The sequence below is a fragment of the Labeo rohita genome, chromosome 25, assembly GCF_022985175.1.
Source record: "Labeo rohita strain BAU-BD-2019 chromosome 25, IGBB_LRoh.1.0, whole genome shotgun sequence".
NCBI lineage: Eukaryota > Metazoa > Chordata > Actinopteri > Cypriniformes > Cyprinidae > Labeo > Labeo rohita.
The window spans coordinates 26,677,149-26,697,289 of NC_066893.1; the positions used below are offsets into that span (position 1 = coordinate 26,677,149).

Here is a 20,141-nt window from a genome sequence, read left to right on the forward strand (position 1 = left end):
CCAAATATTAAGAACTATCCCAAAATTCTATTTAAAGCTGTGTGGTAATTTTTTACCATAATAAATATGTATTTTTGAAGTACTTTTAACTGTGTGCCTGACCAATCAACATGCAACTATTTAGAACTATTCCAAAATTCAATTCGAAGCTGTGTACTACATTTCTACTGTGATAAATGTGTATTTTTGAAAAACTTTTAAGTGTGTATGTGTAATAAATATGCATTTTTTAAGTACTTCTAACTGTGTGCCTGACCAGTCAACATGCAACTATTTAGAACTATTCCAAAATTCAATTTGAAGCTGTGTGCTACATTTCTACTGTGATAAATGTGTATTTTTGAAAAACATTTAAGTGTGTGTGTGTATGCGAAACTAACATACATTTCGCAATTAAAATGCTTGAAATCTCTACATTCGATGAAGTGCCTTGTTCTTGCTCTGGCAGTTCTTTGCCAACCACAGTGAAGTCGCAAAGTCAGCAAATTCAATGACAAGTGCAGGTAAAATCACACACACACACACACACACACACACACACACACTAGGCCACAATCCGGGAATCCAATTGAATAATTCCACACCCACAATGACAGTTATGTCAGGAGTATTTGGCTGGAAGGCATAAATCTACACCACACACATTACAAGAGAAAATCAAACTCTCTGTCCTAAAAACAACCTTTACAAAAAATATGATCGGGAATTCTATAAATCGTAAATATACGATAGTAAATAAATATTGGTCAGATTTCAGAATTCACTGTAATATTATTTAGGGAATATATTTATAAAAACAAGTGTCGTATTTATTTATTTTTTATTCATGAAAGACCCCAATACATAAAGATGTATGAATTATATTTAAAATTTAGGGTCACCATATTGTCTTAAAAACGTAAAAAATATACACACAAAAAACCCAGCTTCGCTTCACTATTCACAATTTAGTCATAAATGTGTTAAAGCATAATTATTAGGAATATATAACATTTTTGTTGCTTTTTAAATGCATGGTGCAAATGTTTTAACTTAACAGTGCGAACCGAATGTAGGTTTAAAATATTTTTCATCAAAAATCACAAAAAAACAAATCCGCATACAATGGGAATTTTTAAAAAAATATGTTTAAATTCAAAGGAGAAAAAGACTGCAGTAAATAAAATCACATTTAGCACAGTACGGTGGATCAAAGGCCCAGTTCTGCTGCCAAGACTTTAATTCAATAGAAGCCAAATACAAAGAGTAAAGCCAGGCCTCTTGCTACCGATTATAATTTAGAAAGAAAAAAATGACCCAAATATAAATACTGATAACTATCTCTGTCACTCGTGTTATATTAAACAAAACAAGGCCGCTACGTACAAAAGTTTTAGTTCTCAACATGGCCAGCATAAGCATACTTGCAAATTTCAATGCATCCAAATGAAATTTATTTAGGACGCATTGCAGAGTTTATTGCATTTGCAGGCACTTCAGAATAATATTGAATTGCTTCATAAATCCAAAATGCAATGAAAGTGAAAATGCACAAACAAATCTGAATCAGTAATGATGCACGTTGGAAACGTTATCAGCACGTAAGCAATCTGTGCATCGAAAAAGGAAGAAAGCATGCACACACACATGCATTCACACACGCGCACACGCTGCTGTGACTTACACACATCTGCGAGGACGTCAGCGTCCGGAGGCAGCGCTTTCCACAGGCCTCTTTTTTCTTGCTGCGGAGAGAAAGAGAGAGAGGGGCTTGCGAGTCTGTCCCGTTCCGCTATCCCGTCTGGTCTCGAATTCCAGTTGCCCCTCTCGGCAGGCCCGCGCAGGGCTCTGGTTAGGCTCGCCGGCTGCTCGGCTGGGCCTCTGGAACAATAGGAGGCCTCCGGGGCGTCTGGGAGGCGTGTGTGAACCCCGTCTGTGGACCGGAGCGCGTCTTGCTGAATGGTGCGTGTTAGCAAACACACAATTAGCGTGTCTGCCACATGCAAATGGTCCCGCGGTTACCACGGCACATGCGATCGGCTCTCGAAGGCCCGAGGAGCATCAGGCAGGCTTGAATAAATGCCCCCACCTCCTCTTTCACGATCCTCTTTTTCTGTGTCTTCCCCTCCCCTCGCAACCATCCTTCACTTTTTTCTGCAATAGTTGCACGGACGCATGCGAGTTTGCGTTTTCCACTCACCCCCAACATTTCCTCATGCAGATCACTGATATTTTCACTCGCCTTTTGTGAGCGATTGGCCTCCGTCCCAAAGCGGAGCAGCTTCAGTCCTGAATCTCCTGTCCGAACTGATTGGGAACGGGTAAGTCGCAGGTCAGTACTTCCAAATGGCAAATCGGGCAGGTTTTCGGCGCTCCGAGGGGCCTGGTGCTGCGGTGGCGTGGGCTGCGGGTCAAGGTGGATTCGGCCGCTCACTGAAATCGAAAAAGAAAATGTCAAAATAGGCAATTCGCGAACCAAACGCAGATCGCAAACCTTGCTAAAATTCCGCAATCGGCTGCACGAAAAAGCGCAGGAACGTGGTGGAAAATTGGAGCGTGTTGGCAGGCTTGTGGTGGAGCCTCTGTCGCGCTTTAGTCAGGAGGCCCTCGCGGCAAAAAAAAGAAGCCTGGTTTTTTCTTTCCCCTTTTTTCCCCCCTTACACTCTCTAAACTAGTCTCCAGCAGGTCTCCACCTTGCAAACCCAGCGGAGCTCGAGGAACCGTATGGAAAGCGAAAGAACGGTGGAGAGGGAAAGAGAGATATGAAACTGGAGACGTAGAGGGGTGAAACTCCTCATCAGACGTCCCACATGGCCTTGCACTTGAGAGGGAGAGAGAGAGAGAGACAAATAAAGAGAGAGAGAAGTGGGAGGGCGGAAAAACTGCAAGTACGGAGCGGGAGGAGAAAGACGGAGAGAGAGAGAGGGAGTGTGACATAGATACTCCTCCCCCAGCGCGCAGACTCAGTGTGTTTTCTCACACACACACACACACACACGGATAATCCCACCAGAAAGAAAGAAAGAATGAGTGGAAACACAGCAAAAGAATGCAACTTTCTCCAGAAAAAGTATTTGGAAGTTTGAATTCCACACAGTTTCTGAACACAGACAGCGGATTTATTTTTAGTTCTACTTTCCATCAAACATTCATTTGGTTGCCTTAAAGCCTTGCTTGAAAAGTTCATGTTAACCTTTCAAAACGCTGAATTCTGCCGGTTGTTTCTCTCGAACACAAAGTAGACATCTCTGAATAATCCCAGAAGGACTGATAACACCTAAAATAACTGTAGAAGTAAACAGCGTGCACAAGTACTTGATGCCAAAATGGCGCTGGTTCACGTGTCCGAATTTTTAATTCTGGACATGAACGTGAAACAAAAGCAAGGATTTTTGTTAACTAACAACTTAAACTTTAGTGTCTTCCTTAAATAAGGCATCACATGACTTCTCACGGCTTGGAATATAGTGCACAAGTCTTATGGACTACTGTTATTATGAAAAAGAGCTGCCTAAAACAGCATGGTGAGTATTGACAGAATTGATTTTTGTGCAAACTATTCCTTCAACCAGCAAGTTTTTTGAACTTTTTTTTTTTCTAAAACAGACGTTTCCACTCTTACTATCTTATTTAATTTGTCTACTAACCGCGACCAATAATGGACATACATTGCCATTTTATCTTGAATGATGATTCATTCTGTGGTAGAAATGGCATTTTATTTTGCATCATTTAAGCTAATTTCATCACAAGCATTTTATGCATCTGAACACTAATAAAATAATATTTTCACACTTTTGAAAGTGCACAACAGGAAAGTTCTGCTAACAAATGATATTTACATTTATTGTTATTTGTCTTTTTCATACATCAAGTCTAATATGTGACCCTGGACCACAAAACCAGTCATAAGTGCATGGATATATTTGTAGCAATAACCAGCAACACATTTTATGTCGATTTTACTATAACTATTGATTTTCCTTCTATGCCAAAAATCATTAGGATATAAGTAAAGATCATGTTCCATGAAGAAATTTTGTAAATGTCCTACCATAAATATATCAAAACTTAATTTTTGATTTCATTTGGACAACTTTAAAGGTGATTTTCTCAATATTTAGATTTTTTTGCACCCTCAGATTCTAGATTTTCATATAGTTGTATCTTGGCCAAATATTGTCCTATTCTAACTAACCATACATCAGTGGAAAGCTGATGATGTATAAATCCCAATTTAAAAAACTGACCCTTATGACTGGTTTTGTGGTCCAGGGTCACATATTGGTCACTGTTTGCTGTAGTGGAAATTGTGTAAATCATTTTCACATTATAAATAATGAAACGGTGACTTTTTGTTTAGATCATCACATTTTTACAATGGATTTTCATAGTGTAAGACTGAATGTGTTGGGGCTAGGACAAACCTTTAAAAGCGAAACAAAAATTAAAGCCTGTTAGTTAATAAAAATCAACGCTTGGTTCATAAAAGTGCCTGTACTTGAAGAAACACCCACATTCAACCAATCAGAGTCTCTGGGTTGGATTTAAGGAACAGTTCTGACCTTCCAGCCAATGAAAAAGCAGGAAAAGCAGACAGGCTCCGCCCCCACGATACTGCTCTCCTCACGTGCCCTTTCTCTCTCTCTCTCTCTCTACTCCTCGTTCATCCGTCCATCTGCCCCGTTCCCTTAAATCCCTCCCTTGCGGTGACAGAACGAGGCTGGGAAAGAAAACGGCAAATACATTAGACGTTCCCTCAAACACACCCTCACCGTGCAGCGAGGGAAGTGTCGCGCTATCGTTTCCCTCCATTTCTTCCCAGCATTTGACACTACGGCAGGCACTATTGTAATAAATTAAGAGGAAAACGACACAGCAAAAACGTTGTGTTTGCTCTGGCTCTCCCTCCAGAAACCCCTCGAGGCCGGACTCGCTGCACAAACTTTTTTTCCCTCCGACTGCAGCGCACGCACTCGCTCTCACTCTCTTTCTTTCTTTCTTTCTTTCTTTCTCTCTCTCTCCCCTTCGCTCTTCCTCTCGGCGGCTCGACTAATGAGAGCGCAGAAAGAGAGAAAGCCTGCGAACTGCGAAAATCTCTTTCCAGCTCTTGCGGACTTACTCAACACTTCTCTTTGCAGTCTCTCTGGGGATTGAGGGAAGACTTGTGACTTTTCAGAAGGTGGGGCTACTTTCCTAACCAGCGTCTTTCTGCGTCTGAAAGTGTGAATGCTGCGAATGGGTTCATCTAACATGGCCGATGCGCGAGAGCGCACCCGTCCCCTTCGCCGCTGTCTCACGTCTGTCCTCGCACACTAACAAACGCTTGTCGCAGGCCTGCAAAGTGAGAAAGCAAGCTTGCGTGGATCGTGCGGCCTGTTGGACATCATCTACGGCGTTAGGTAGGGACCCCGCCGTTTTCCTCCCACGTCACATCTCGCCACGGCTTCTGACCAATCGCCGGCCTCGCAGATAAAAACGCACGCGCTTATATTTAATTTCGAAATTCAGATAGCCCATTGCATCCCCAAAGACTGAGCGAGCAGCACAGCAATGGCTTTATCTTTTGTTATTTAGCTGGAACGTTTGTTTATTAGCTTTTTTGTTGTTGTTTGTGGTGCTGCGGCGACCGTGCCATCGAGTTCAGCTAAGGACAGGCATTTGCTTACAGGTTACTGGCCAACTATTAATGACCTGAACTTCAACACTGCCTTTATGTCTAAACACGGCTCCCATTAGTGTATTGCAGTGACAAAACAGAGCAGCATGTTCGAGATGCGTCATAAATCCCGAAGTGGATTTATTACGATTGCAATAGCTGTGCATTCATTCACAAGTATTGCAATGCAAGGCTAGCCAAGTGCACGAGAAAATATGTGAAAGAAGCTACATGCTAAACACACCCAGATACCACATTCAGCGACTGTACAGTACATCTAAACAAACGGTGTGATACTACAACATGAGGATTGTTATATTAATATGTTGCTGTGCAAACACTCACACAAATATACTTCATCTCTCTGAGGCCACGCACATCACAAAATGGCGGCTGCCACCATCTCGTAGATGTCGACTGTCTTGTATCTGAAGCCTTTTAGACTACCTCTGTAAGAAACGCTAGAAAAACAAAGACAATAAAGATTGCACTGTGAAAACCCCCTTTTTTTTTTTTTTTTTTTTTTTTTTTTTTGCTGAACTGTGTGTATTTTTTTCCAGTGGATTTAACAGTAGCTGATGCTGCAAAGCACTTTTTTCCTTCTTTACAGAGAGAAAAAAAATGCATGGATGAAACAAATGTTTCAGTGTTTTTTCACTTAATTTTGTGCAGTTAGCCATTTTAATTTGAATGATTTGAATGCATAAAGAATAATTGCATTAAGATTCAAATTAAAATGCATAACTGCATTGAAATAAAAATTTAAATGAATTGCAATTGCATTAAAATCACAATTCAATTGCACAGCAACTGTAATAAAATAAAAATGCATGACAATTGCATTAAAATCAACATTAAAATGCATAACAGTTGCATTGAAATAAAATTTAAATGCATAACTGCATTAAAATAACTGCATTAAAATGCAACTGCATTAAAATCAGTATTAAAATGCATAACGGTTGCATTAAAATAAAAACGAACATGCATATCAACTGCACTAAAATCAATATTAAAATGGCACATAATGCATTAAAATTAACAACTTTTAAAAATGCATTTGTATTCACTTTAATGCAATGCAATGCATTTTTTTCTGTAGAAAAGGAAGCTATATTCCTTAATCAGATAAATCAGACTTTAACTGGATATTGAACATGGAATGATATGCCAACTAGTACAAATATTTTGCTGCACATTTTATTTCAGCACTGATATTGTAATGTTGGCCTGGCATTAGCATGGGTAAATACTTTGTACGAGACCAGAAACTGCGAGGTAGTGTGAGACTCCTCGCCGGATTCACACACGCAGTGTTTGTCGCAACAGGAAATGCTGGACAAATGAAAGCCAAGAAGAAAACAGCCGACAGCAGGAGATTCGAGAGCAGAGACCTTCGATTGTCTTTTGTGTCTGGAAAAGTGGATAGTAAGAGTTTCAAGGTAATTATTCCTAAAAACAGCAGCACTTTGTGAAATTAAAGCAGCTGCATTCTTTAAACAGCTGCTGTCTAAACATGCAAATTGCAGTCAATAAAAATACCATTCATCAGATGTTCTTCACTGAATAAAAAAAAAAAAAAAAAAAAAAAAAAAAAAGAAAAATCCACACAATTTAATCTGAATTTAAATAACTTCACACATCCGCCACAGGCCGCGGCACGCAAATAAACTCCCGACTTCACACAAAAAGACCATTTGAGGTGACCTCTGACCTCCACGCGTGCCTAAAGAACTGCTCTGTTGACTCCCCACTGTGTCAGACAAAAAGGTCATGACCCCCGGGTCAAAAGCGTTACTCAAGGGGCCGTTCAAGCTAAACTGAGAGGGTGTGACAGTTGTTTGCTTTGACAAGGTAAAGATTACGCTCGCATTAAGTGTTGCCGACAAGCGGGTCAGACCCTTGGGAATGACCCCCGGGACCTCAGACAGCTCCTCTTATTAACTGCCACTGACCCTTGACCTCTGGCATCATCCAAGCGAAACCAGGTTCTCACGCTCGCAGACGCGTCTCGCTCGTGCACCTGATCTGAAGCAATCCAGAAATCAATAATAACACATCCAAATTTTAACCTGCATATTTGTTGATATTAAATAATCGTTTAGGTAAAATGTTGGAATGAATTTTTAATGTATTTTACAATCTTATGACAGCGTTATATCGAAAATGTTCTGCGTAAGTGAAAGATTTAAAAGTGACTTCTTTTAGAGAATTCCAAAAGTAGCGTTTTTAAAAATTCTAATAATTTTTAAAAATGCTAAAGTAGCATTTCAAAAAAGGTTTAGAATTAATTAGGTTACTATAATTAACGACATAATATAAATGACTACACAAACACATGTGATAAAATAGTTATTGTAGTAAATCAGTTTAAAACTTCAGCAGAATTAGCAATTGCATAAAAGACAGATGTTTCTGATTGTGTTTTTACTATTAGAATTTTGAGCAAAGCTCTTAAAATTGTTGATCATTTGTAAGTAAATTTCATGCATGCGTAAAAATATTTTGAGGGGAAAATATCCACCGTCACTGTGTGAATGAGAGGTGTGTGAAATGTGTGTGTGTGTGTGAGAGAGTGAGAGAGTGAGAGAGACAAGAACAAGGGAAAAATACAAAAGTAAAACAAAATATACATTTACACATTTTTTCCAACTAAATCACTAATATTTAACTTTACTAACAACACTCGATAGTCACTGAAAAAAATATTTTTTAATAACCGTTTTCTCTGTCAATATAAAAATGCAGGTAATTAGACATTTTAAAACATTTTAAGCATATTTACATATAATCATTTTTAAAATGTTTACATAAAACTGGTTAAAATTATTTTCAGATTAGGATTAATATTAGAAATTTTATTAGGAAAAAAAAACTCATTCAGGAGAATTTTGTGACTCTTGTCTTCAGTGTATAATATTTCATAATCAGTGAACCAAATACCACGATATTTTTTAGTAATATCACATTAAAATATATATATATATTTCAAAATATATATATAAAGAAGGTGTGTGAAAATATAATTCAAACACATTAATATAAAGTGACATTCACTCGCATATAATTCGTCACCAAAATCTAAATCATAAGAATTGCGTTTATGATTTTTTACATTTAAAATGACAAGCATCACTGAATCATAAATATGAGATGAAGTTATTTAGATTCAGTTCATTTAGTAAAAATGAGGTATGTTAAACACCACTCAAAAACATCAAATGCAAATCTCAGAACTCAGTTTGTAAAAATGAAACAATGACTTTTCTTAAATGTAGATGCACTTTACAAACACAATCAATGACACAAATAGAAACTCTGTTTAAATGCAAACACACTGATAGCATTTTCATACGATTTAAATGTAAAAAGCGTACTTTTTTTGTTCATGCATTTTCATGCACATTCACGTTGCACGTGCAATGTCATCAACGCAGCTATCGAGTCTCATCAATCAAACAATAAAACATGACGCCATATAAACTCGACTCACCCGGTGAAGACGTGCATCGAGCCCACAAAATCTCTCCATCTCCACGTGCTCGTTTCAGGTCTTTTCTCGCAGCTGGCGCTTGCGTCTTTGACAGCCTTGTAAAGTGAGTCTGACTGAAGCCGTGTCCTTCTGTTTGGGCCACTCTTCTTCCAAATCTGGCACGGGATGTGACCTGGCACACGGCGGACGAAATAAAAAGAGAGAGGGGGAGAGAAAGTAACTGGTTAGAAAAGAAAAACTCACTTTTGCACTGAAACAAACCAGGTGCCAATTATTATTAGTGTACTGAAAAATGCAGGAAATTCATTCGTAAAAAAAAAAAAAAAAAATCGGGCATAAAAAAAACACTTCTGTACACAAACGCGGGGACAATGAAATGCCCGCAAACGCGGGTTGACGTCTGTGTGCACAAATTCACCTATAAAGTGCATTAAATACCCTTGCATTGGAACCAGGACCTGCCTAAGTGCCACGTCAGCAATGTTCTGTTGGACTGGGCATCATCAACTTTCTCCGGTCGGACCCGACACGCCCATGGTGCCCTCTTCGCAGACCAGCCATCAGCAAATGAAAGCGTCCGAACGCTCGCTCATCCGTAACACAACAGCAGTCATCGAGAGTAAATTGTTTGTCTTCACTGATGTTCCTCTGATTGCATGTAAACACGTAATGGAGCCATTAAAATACACTTTTGCATGTTGCCCACAGTCTAAAACTGTTTTAACCAGCACAAACCAGCAACAAACGGCAGTTTTTCGTGACTTATTTGAGGTCGCACTTAACAAAAATACATTCGAGTCTTGTTAATTTATCATTTTGCAAACATCACGGTCTTAAATCCATTTTTCTTGGTTGTGCAAATGTTAAAGGAACCTTTCTTTTTAATCATTTTGCAAACATGGTTTTAAATGTTTAAAAAACTTTTTTTTTTTCTAGGTTATTCGAATGGTAAATTAACATTCCATTTGAACATTTTGCAAACATTACATTTGAACGTTCTAAAACATGTAACATTTAAAAAAAGGTCAGTTGAACGTCCAACTAAAGTGTTCTACGAATGATGTATAAATTATTAAAGACCAGGTAACTTTAAACGAACATTCTAGAAATGTTACTGGAAGAACTTTCTTTATAACTTGCCAGAAGCTGTGAGAATGTTTCCTGATAGCTGGGACTTTTTCTGTTTTTGCGTTACACTGAATGCAAACATCATTAACATCAACCGAGCTCAAATCTGTACATCTACATCATCTATAATTGTGAAATACATTAGAAGTCATTTAAAAGAGCTTGGACTTTATGTGATTACTCGGGTAAACTATTTTGAGCCACTTTAAGGCGCATCTGCATGCAATTTTCATGTTATTCACAGTCCATTTCTAAAATTCAATCAACTGTTTAAGAAAATTCAGAGTCATGTTCATATAAGGCGATTTGGATAAATGCACAATTGTAAAATGTTGCAATATCTTAGCAATATGAACTCAGTAATCATTCATGGTTGTACATGCAGTTATTTAAAAAACATTTAGATGCCTAGGAATTACTATTAGATGGCTAGGACCTTTTCACTAGTTTCACTTCATCGTGTATGAAGTCTCAATGTCTTTTGGTGATTTTTGTGCACGTATGAATCAGTTCTCATGACGTTCGCACACAACACATTCACAAGCACAAACACACCGGCCGTCTTTATATTTGACACTATATCATTTCTGTCAAATTATTTGCTTTAAAAGTATGATTGTACATCTTTCTTTAAAATAAGTATCAAATATGTAATGCAGTGACGTTTAGATATTTGAAAGTGTGTCCAAATACATTTGCAGTGACTGTAGGTGTCAGAAACAAAACTGAGGGTCAAACGGCAAAAGCCATGCGGACAGATTGATACACAGATTAAATCGGAATACTGGTGAATGTTTCTGATCACAGAATAATGTGATACTGACAAACGATCACAATAAACACATTAATTCAGAGTTTATTAAGTCATAAAGTATTTTGAAATTGTCATCACACTCTTTTTATTTAGACTTTGAGGTATTGCTTTCCTTTAAAAGGTACTTTTTTTAATATCTTGACCAAATCCTCTATTCATATTACATTCTCAAAAATAAAATTAGGCTTTTAAACCAAACTAAAAAGCACGCATTTGTTCTAAAAACAATGGAAAGGATTTACTTGTATATTTACTGTAATAACATCTTTAGGGAGTTAAGAGAATGTGCTATAATTTTAATTAAAAATTTAAGCTAACAATTTAAGGTAATTAAAAACAAACAGATTATTATATGAATTTAAAAGCCACAACAAAAGCTGACAACCACTGTACTGTACTGTATTTAGATATCAAGTCATTTAAAATAGTAATTTTAGAAATAATTTACTTAGTTAAACTCTATATTGTATCTCTGTGTTTATGCAAACCCTCCATTCATATTACGTTTTTAAATCTAAAATTAAACTTGAAAACAAAATTTACTAAACTAAAATGCACAGTCTAGCATTGCTTCTAAAAACAATTGAAATTATTTATTTGTGTATTAACTGTAATAATATTTTTAGAGAATTTGTTATAATTTTAATTAAAATGTTAAGATAATCAATTCAAGATAATTTAAAAAACAAACAAACAGGTTATTATATGAATTTAAAAGCCACAACAAAAGCTGACAACCACAAACCTACCGTATTTAGATATCAAGTACTTTAAAATAGTCATTTTAGAAATAATTTACTAAAACTCTATATTGTATCTCTGTTCATGCAAACCCTCCTTTCATATTACATTTTTAAATATAAAAATTAGATTTAAAAACTGAATTTACTAAACTAAAATGCAGTCTAGCATTGCTTCTAAAAACAATGGAAATTATTTACTTGTATATTTACTGTAATAATATTTTAAGAGAATTTGTTATAACTTTAATTCAAATTTTACTATAATCAATAATTAAAATAAACATATTATACGAATTATCCACAAGAAAAGCTGACAACCACAAACATACTGTATTTAGATACAGTATCAAGAACTTTCAAATAGTCATTTTAGAAATAATTTACTTTATTTAAAAAAATAACTTTATTATTTGAATATAATCTAATTATTTATCTCTATATTTGTCCAAACCCCTAAAGTAGGCTTTAAAAAACAAATGAATAAATACATTTTTTTATTACACTAAAATGCAAAAAGTGTGGCATTGGTTCAAAAAACAATGGAAATGATTTACTTGTATATTTACTGTATTCATATCTTTAAGAGAATGTGTTATTTTAATTAAAATTTTACAAGAATCAATTATAAAAATAATAATAATAAAATATTATATGAATTTAAAAGCCATAACAAAAGTTGACAAACACAAACATACTGTATTTAGATATCAAGTACTTTCAGACATTTTAGAAATAATTTACTTAATTAAAAAGACTTTATTATTTGAACATAATTTAATTATTTATCTCTATATTTGTTCAAACCCACCATTCATATTACATTTTAAAACATAAAAGTAGGCTTTAAAAAACAAATAAATAAATACAAATTTATTAAACTCAAATGCAAAAAGTCTGGCATTGCTTCTAAAAACTATAGAAATGATTTGTATATTTACAGTAATAATATTTTTAAAAGAATGCACTATAATTTTAATTACGATTTTTTAAACAATTAATTAAAAAAAAGTTATTTGAATTTAAAAGCCACAAGAAAAGCTGACGACCACAAAAATACTGCATTTAGATATGAAGTACTTTCAAATAAAGTCATTTTAGACATAATTCACTTTAAATGGTTTTGATTATACCTATTTTTATTACTATATTTGTCCAAACCCTCCATTTATATTACATTATAAAATATCAAATTATGCTTAATAAAAAATATTTGCTAATGCAAAATGCACAGTCTAGCATTGCTTCTAAAAACTATGAAAATAATTTATTGTATAGTTACTGTAACAGTATTTGCTCAAGAGAAGGTGTTGTAGTTTTAGTTCGGATTTTCTAACTAATCATTAAATAAATATTTTGTTTTTTAAATGAAAAAGGCACGACCACAAACAAGCTGTACACAGATATCATCAAAAACGGTCATATAAAGTCTTATTTTAAAAAAGCTTACCAAACAAACAAAAAAGTGAATGATTTCTTGTGTATTTACTGTAAAAATATATATTTTTTACATGGTAATGTATTTTATTTGAATTTTTATTATTCTAAATATTTTATTATTTAAACTCAGATCGAAATAATAATAATTTAGAATGAATTGACTTTATTTAAAAGCATATTTAATTGAATTAAACCCAATCTTTTATCTCTACATTTTTTGTTTGCATTCAATAAACCTGCAATTTTCCTTGCATTGCATGCATATTCTTCGACATCTAAATCGATGATTGAAATCAGTGACTTTTACTTGTAAACGTAATGAATTATACAATCCATCCGTCTGTCTGTGCGAGTGAGTGTGGCCTCTCGGAGAAAGCCGGCGTTAAAACGGCCGCACTGCTGCTCGCTCACCTAAAGACAGACACCGAGAGAAAGCGCCGGAGTTAACGGGGGGCTTTCGCCTAATGATCCCCACCCCCAGCTTTTTCGTTTTCTAAAGGTAGAGCTGTCTGTCTGTCCGTGGGACTGACTGTCTCTCTCTCTCGGGTCTAGACTGAGGGGGGCTGGGTGGACTCGGGAAGGGTCACGTGTGCCAAGCCCATGACAAAAGCTTCTTTTATGAAGAGCGTATGCAGATAGAGCTGCTGCTTTTGTGCAAGCTCGGATGGAGAGGAGGAGGGAGAGAGAAAAAGAGAGTTAGATGTAGATGCTCCGAGAGCTCGTGATTGGTGTGAAATCGGTACGAGCACAGAAAACACAACCTGGTTTGCGACAAAATGATTTAAATGTCCGTTGGCACAGAGAAAGAGCCCCAAAGCACAGTTTTGTAGCTTTTAGTCCATTTAAAAACTGGTTTTGCATCAGGATCCAGTACTTTAATGGTAAGCATTACTGTTTAGCACACAAATTGCATGGTAACACTTTACAATAAGCTTCTTTAGTTAACATGAATCAAAAATGAACAATACTTCTACAGCATTTATTAATCTTAATGTTAATTTAATGCATTTACTAATGCATTATTAAAATCACAGCTTGTGCTTGTTATTAACTAACATTAACAACAATTAATCAATACTGTAATAAATGTATTGTTCATTGTTCGTTCAACAAATGACCCCTTATTGTAAAGTGTTACCAGTTGTACTATTACCATTAGCTTTTAAGAAGCAACAAAATGCAAAATCGTATATATATATATATATAACATTTTAAATAGTTATAGTATACAGTATACTATTTATTATATTAATAAATTGACTATTATTTTTACATTTTCAGTTCTTGTTTTAGTTATTTTTTTGTAATTTTATTATGTACTTTTGTCATTGTTATTAATGTATTTTAACTATTTAGCCACAATATAAAAAAAAATCCATTATATACAGTTTTTTTTAATGTATTGCTTGTTATATTTTTCAAATTTTCATTTTAATTTTAGTTACTTTTTTTAGTAATTTTATTGTTTTGTCAATTTTATTAGTGTCTTGGCGTGTTTTTTTAATTAATTTTGTTTTTTTAAATTTCGATTTTCGAGCATTAATTTATTTTTCACAGCAGTTTTAGTTTTTATTTCCTATAATTATAGTGTTTCAGCTGTTTTATATATATATTTATATATATATATATATATATATATATATATATATATATATATAAAATTTTAAATAGTTATAGTATACAGTATACTATTTATTATATTAGTTTTTAATCATATTTTAAATTGATTATTATTTTTAGATTTTCAGTTCTTGTTTTAATCATAGTTATATTTTTTTGTAATTTTATTACGTACTTTTGTCATTGTTATTAATGTTTCAACTATTTAGCCACAATATAAAAAAATCCATTATATACAAATTTTTAATGCATTGCTTTTTTATATTTTCAATTTTTCATTTTAATTTTAGTTACTTTTTTAGTAATTTTATTGTTTTGTCAATTTTATTAGTGTTTTTTGTGTGTTTTTTTAATTAATTTTTGTTTTTTTAAATGTCGATTTAGCATTAATTTATTTTTTCACAGCAGTTTTGGTTTTTATTTCCTATGATTATAGTGTTTCAGCTGTTATATATATATATATATATATATATATATATATATAATTTTAAATAGTTATAGTATACAGTATACTATTTATTATATTACAGTTTTTAATCATATTTTAAATAGACTATTATTTTTAGATTTTCAGTTCTTGTTTTAATCATATTGTTTAGTGATTTTATTATGTACTTTTGTCATTATTATTAAGAAATGTTTTGTCTATTTAGTCACAATATAAAAAATAATTTCCATTATATATATAAAAATTATTGCTTTTTATATTTTCAATTAATTTTATTGTGTTTTGTATCTGTGTTTTTATTAGTTTTTGTTTTTTTATTTTTTCACGCCATTCTTAGTTTTTATTTCCATTAATTTTGCTTCAACTTACATTTATTTCAGCTAATTCTCATTAGTAATCATTTTAGTTACCGATAACTGCACTTCAATTACTATTGTTGTAAAATCAACGACAGCCAATCAGAATCCATCCTGCTGTAAAGAACATTTAAAGTGGCAGACGACAAAACAGCAGCATGATTAAAATAAACAAAACTTTATTGCAATTTAGTGTGGATGCCAATATAGTTACTGTTATAATTATCATTCTTGATGTGAATAATTTGTCAGTGCAAATGCTGTTTCATGTCAACTTCAGTGTCATTTTTGTACCTATGGGCCTTGAATGAGCTTCATCTTAATTTAAGAATAAGCCGCTCTGATGCATTCTCATGCGCACACATGTCAGCACAAACACACACACACACACACACACACACAGCTCATTAAACACACAAGAGGCCCTGGCGATGCATGATTGTCTGAGGGTTGATTTGCCTTGTGCCACGGGGAGAAAGAAGTTGGCACAGACGCCCGCCCGCCATCTTACGCCCAACCGGCACCACGCTCGAGACATTTCAGCAACATCTACAGTGACTCCAAAACACATTCAGACGCTTCAAAATGTCTGGATGTCACTGCATTAGACACAAAAGATCAGACTTACAGATTCCTCATCATTTCTGACAAAAAAAAAGCCTCAAAATCTCACTCAGCTGGTGTTTTAGTGATTTTTGTGGATGTTCAAAGCAAAAGCAAAGCAAAAGTAACCAGGTATAAAGAACTGCATTAGTTATCAACATTTTAATCTAAAATGTTTTTCTTATTTGTGACCCTGGACCACAAAACCAGTCAAAAGTAGCACAGGTATTTGTAGCAATGGCCAAAAATACATTGTGTGGGACAAAATTTGTCTTTTATACCAAAAATCATTAGGATATAAGGCTGTAGCTATCGATTATTTTAGTAATCGAGTATTCTATCGATTAATCAAGTAATCGGATAAGAAGTCATTTTTCCTTATTAAAGAGCAATACTAAATATACAATAGAAAAGATAGGCTTCTTAAAATAAACAACTCATTTGTTTCCTTTTTAGAAAAAGTAACGTTTTTATTGCTGAAATTGCATACGATAATAACCATGAAAACTAAAACAATTTAATGCATTTTTTTTTTTTTTTTTTTTACCTTCAAAATGCAAATACAAATACATATGAGTTCAGATGCAAAAGCCTCTAAATCCATCTGACGTATTTCTTTAAAATTAACATTTCTTTCTGGCTCCTTTATAGGTTTCGAGGAATCGTTTCAACCCTATTAGGATATTAAGTGAAGATCATATTTCATAAAGATATTTTGTCATTTCCTACCGTAAATATATCAAACTTAATTTCTGATTAGCAATATGCATTGCTAAGAACTTCATTTGGACAACTTTAAAGGTGATTTTCTCAATATTGTGATTTTTTGCATCCTCAGATTCCAGATTTTCCAAATATTGTCTTGTCCTAACAAACCACACATCAATGGAAAGCTTATTTATTCAGCTTTCAGATGATATATATAAATTTCAATTTCGAAAAATGGAACCTTATGACTGGTTTTGTGGTCCTGCATCACATGTAGTATTTTTGTCTTGTTTTACAGTGCAAATATCTACATTTTCATAAATTGAGATATATTTACTTTAGAAGCACAATTACTTAATATATTAGGTATTGTTTTCTGTAAAAATTTAAATTAAGTTATTTTATGCTTAAAGGAAGAAAAACACATCTGCCATGCAACTTAATTCAGATATTTGTCTTGTTTTCAGTGAATTTTTCTTAATATCTTATGCCATTTAGCAAGTAAATGTTTCTTGTATGTTTAGATATTTGATAGATATAAAATGACAAATATATATATATATATATATATATATATATATATATATATATATATATATATATATATATATAAAAATGTTGAGAAAATCACCTTTAAAGTTGTCCAAATGAAGTTCTTAGCAATGCATATTACTAATCAAAAATTAAGTTTTGATAAATTTACGCTAGAAAATTTTGACCCATACAGTGTATTCTTGGCTATTGCTACAAATATACCCGTGCTACTTAAGGTTTTGTGGTCCTTGGTCACATATTCAGTATTGTTTTATGAAAAAATAATTAAAAGTAAGTGATTTTATGCTTTGAAGAAACAATATCTGTTATATAATTTAATTCAAAGGAAAAAAGTTATTTTTCTTACACCTATTGGCAGATATTTGTCTTCTTGTCAGTAAAAACACTTCATTTTGACAAATTTTTCTTAATATCTTATGTCATTTAGCATTTGACGTAAATGTTCTTGATTGAAGAATGCTTAGATATTTGAAATAAAAATGCAAAAAAAAAAAAAAAAAAAACATAAATAAAAATTGAGAAAATCACCTTTAAATTCTTCCAAGTGAAGTTCTTAGCAATGCAAATTACTAATTACGGTAGAAAATGTTGACCCATACAGTGTATTTTTGGCTATTGCTACAAATATACCCATGCCACTTAAAGTTTTGTGGTCCTTGGTCACATATTAGGTATTGTTTTCTGAAAAAAATAATTAAAAGTAAGTGATTTTATGCTTTGAAGAAAAAATATCTGCCATATAACATATAACAAAGGAAAAAAAGTTATTTTTCTTACATCTGTTGGCAGATATTTGTCTTGTCAGTAACTCACACTCAAATCTCCTTTAATTTTTACCAAATGAAGTTCTTAGCAATGCATATTACTTTTTTTAAGTTTTGATATATTTATGGTAGGAAATTCACAAAATATCTTCATGGAACATGATCTTTACTTAATATCCTAAGGATTTTTGGCATAAAAGAAAAATCAGCTTGGCCCATATTTTGGCTACTGCTACAAATATACTCGTGCTACTTAAGGTTTTGTGGTCCTTGGTCACATATTAGATACTGTTTTCTGAAAAAATAATTCAAATAAAGTGATTTTTTTCAGTGTGGTTTAGCGTCACAGCAGACAAATTTCCTTTAATAAAAATGACTTGCTTTAAAAGTGTGTTTGTGCATCTTTACAGTAAATGACTTAAAACATAAAAATGTCAAAGTGTATATATAATGCAATGACATTTTTGTGTTCAAATGCATTTGGGGAAACAAAAAGTGAGAATGTGAAAGTTCTGACAAAAATGTGTGTGCATTTTTCTTTACAATAGTTGCTGCTTGCATTAAAATTTTATTATATAATGCAATAACATTCAGACATTTTTATGTGTGTATCAAGTGTCTAAAACACACATAATAATAAGAAATAAAAAACAAGTGAGAAAGAGAGAAAGATCAGCTCCTGGCACATGAATTTTTTCGGCTTGACCTGTAAACTCAAGCGGCTGCAGTGAATGCAAATGACCCGAACTCACTCGCACAAACCCTAAACGCTATTCAAATGAGACGCCACAGACATCACAGACACAGAACAGTCCCAGAGCGACACAGACACAAAGGTAAGGCTGTACGATCGACTCAACAATCATCAAAAAAACGCACATGCTTTTTTATGTTTAGAGAATGCCTACTTTATACCATCACATCAATTTCTTAAAGGAACAGTTCACCAAAAAAAAAAGTTTAAACTGCTAAAAATGTACTCACTCTTAGATCATTCGAGATGTGGACGAGTTTGTTTCTTCATCAGATTTGGAGAAATGTAGCATTGCATCAGTTGCTCACCAATGGATATGAATGGGTGCCGTCAGAATGAGAGTCCAAACAGCAGATTAAAACATCACAAGTAATCCACCGTTGATTTTTAGCCTGCATGCATATAAAAATAAATGATCCTTATTATGCAGGAATAAACACATTTTCAAAGCAACTAAAGGCACATTTTATTTCCATTATGTGATGCATTTATGTTATTTAGCAAGCTGTAGGATGCTTGATTTTATCCTTAAAGGCCCAAAAATAAACATTTGCTGCACATGTACTCACCCGCAGGCCATCCAGGATGTAGATGAGTTTGTTCCTTCATCAGACTTGGAGAAATGTAGCATTATATCACTCGCTCACCAATGGATGTGAATGGGTGCCGTCAGAAGGAGAGTCCAAACAGCTGATCCACAGCACTCCAGTCCATCAGTTAATGTCTTGAGAAGTGAAAATCTGTGTGTTTGTAAGAAACAAATCAATCATTAATATGTTTTTAATTTTAAATTGTCCCTTATGGCTCAAATACGCGTCCGTAATCCATAATAACGCTTCTTGTAGTCTGAATCAGGAGAGAAATCTGCACAGATCAAGCACCGTTTACAAGCCAAAACAGTTCTTAACAAATATTTTGGTGGATTTAGATGTGAGAGACAACAGGGGATGGACTTTTTTTTTACTGTAGAAAGCGTTATTATGGATTATAGACTCTCAGACATTAAAAACATTGTAATGATGGATTTGTTTCTTACAAACAGGCAGTTTTTTACTTTACAAGATGGACTGGAGTGGTGTG

General features: G+C 33.8%; 1 long non-coding RNA gene across 2 annotated transcripts in view; it reads right to left on the bottom strand.

Moving 5' to 3' along the window:
- Window positions 1-19,797, bottom strand: part of LOC127156445 (uncharacterized) — a 40,303-nt gene extending 20,506 nt beyond the window's left edge. The window contains exons 1-4 of one of the 2 annotated variants that reach the window (XR_007825754.1): window positions 19,631-19,797; window positions 19,292-19,453; window positions 9,132-9,303; window positions 1,664-4,702 (exon numbers count right to left, since the gene is read on the bottom strand). This is a non-coding gene — a long non-coding RNA (uncharacterized LOC127156445). The remainder of the gene's footprint in view (window positions 1-1,663; window positions 4,703-9,131; window positions 9,304-19,291; window positions 19,454-19,630) is intronic. The other variant, XR_007825755.1, reaches the window with a different exon arrangement.
- Between the last annotated feature and the right edge of the window lie 344 nt (window positions 19,798-20,141).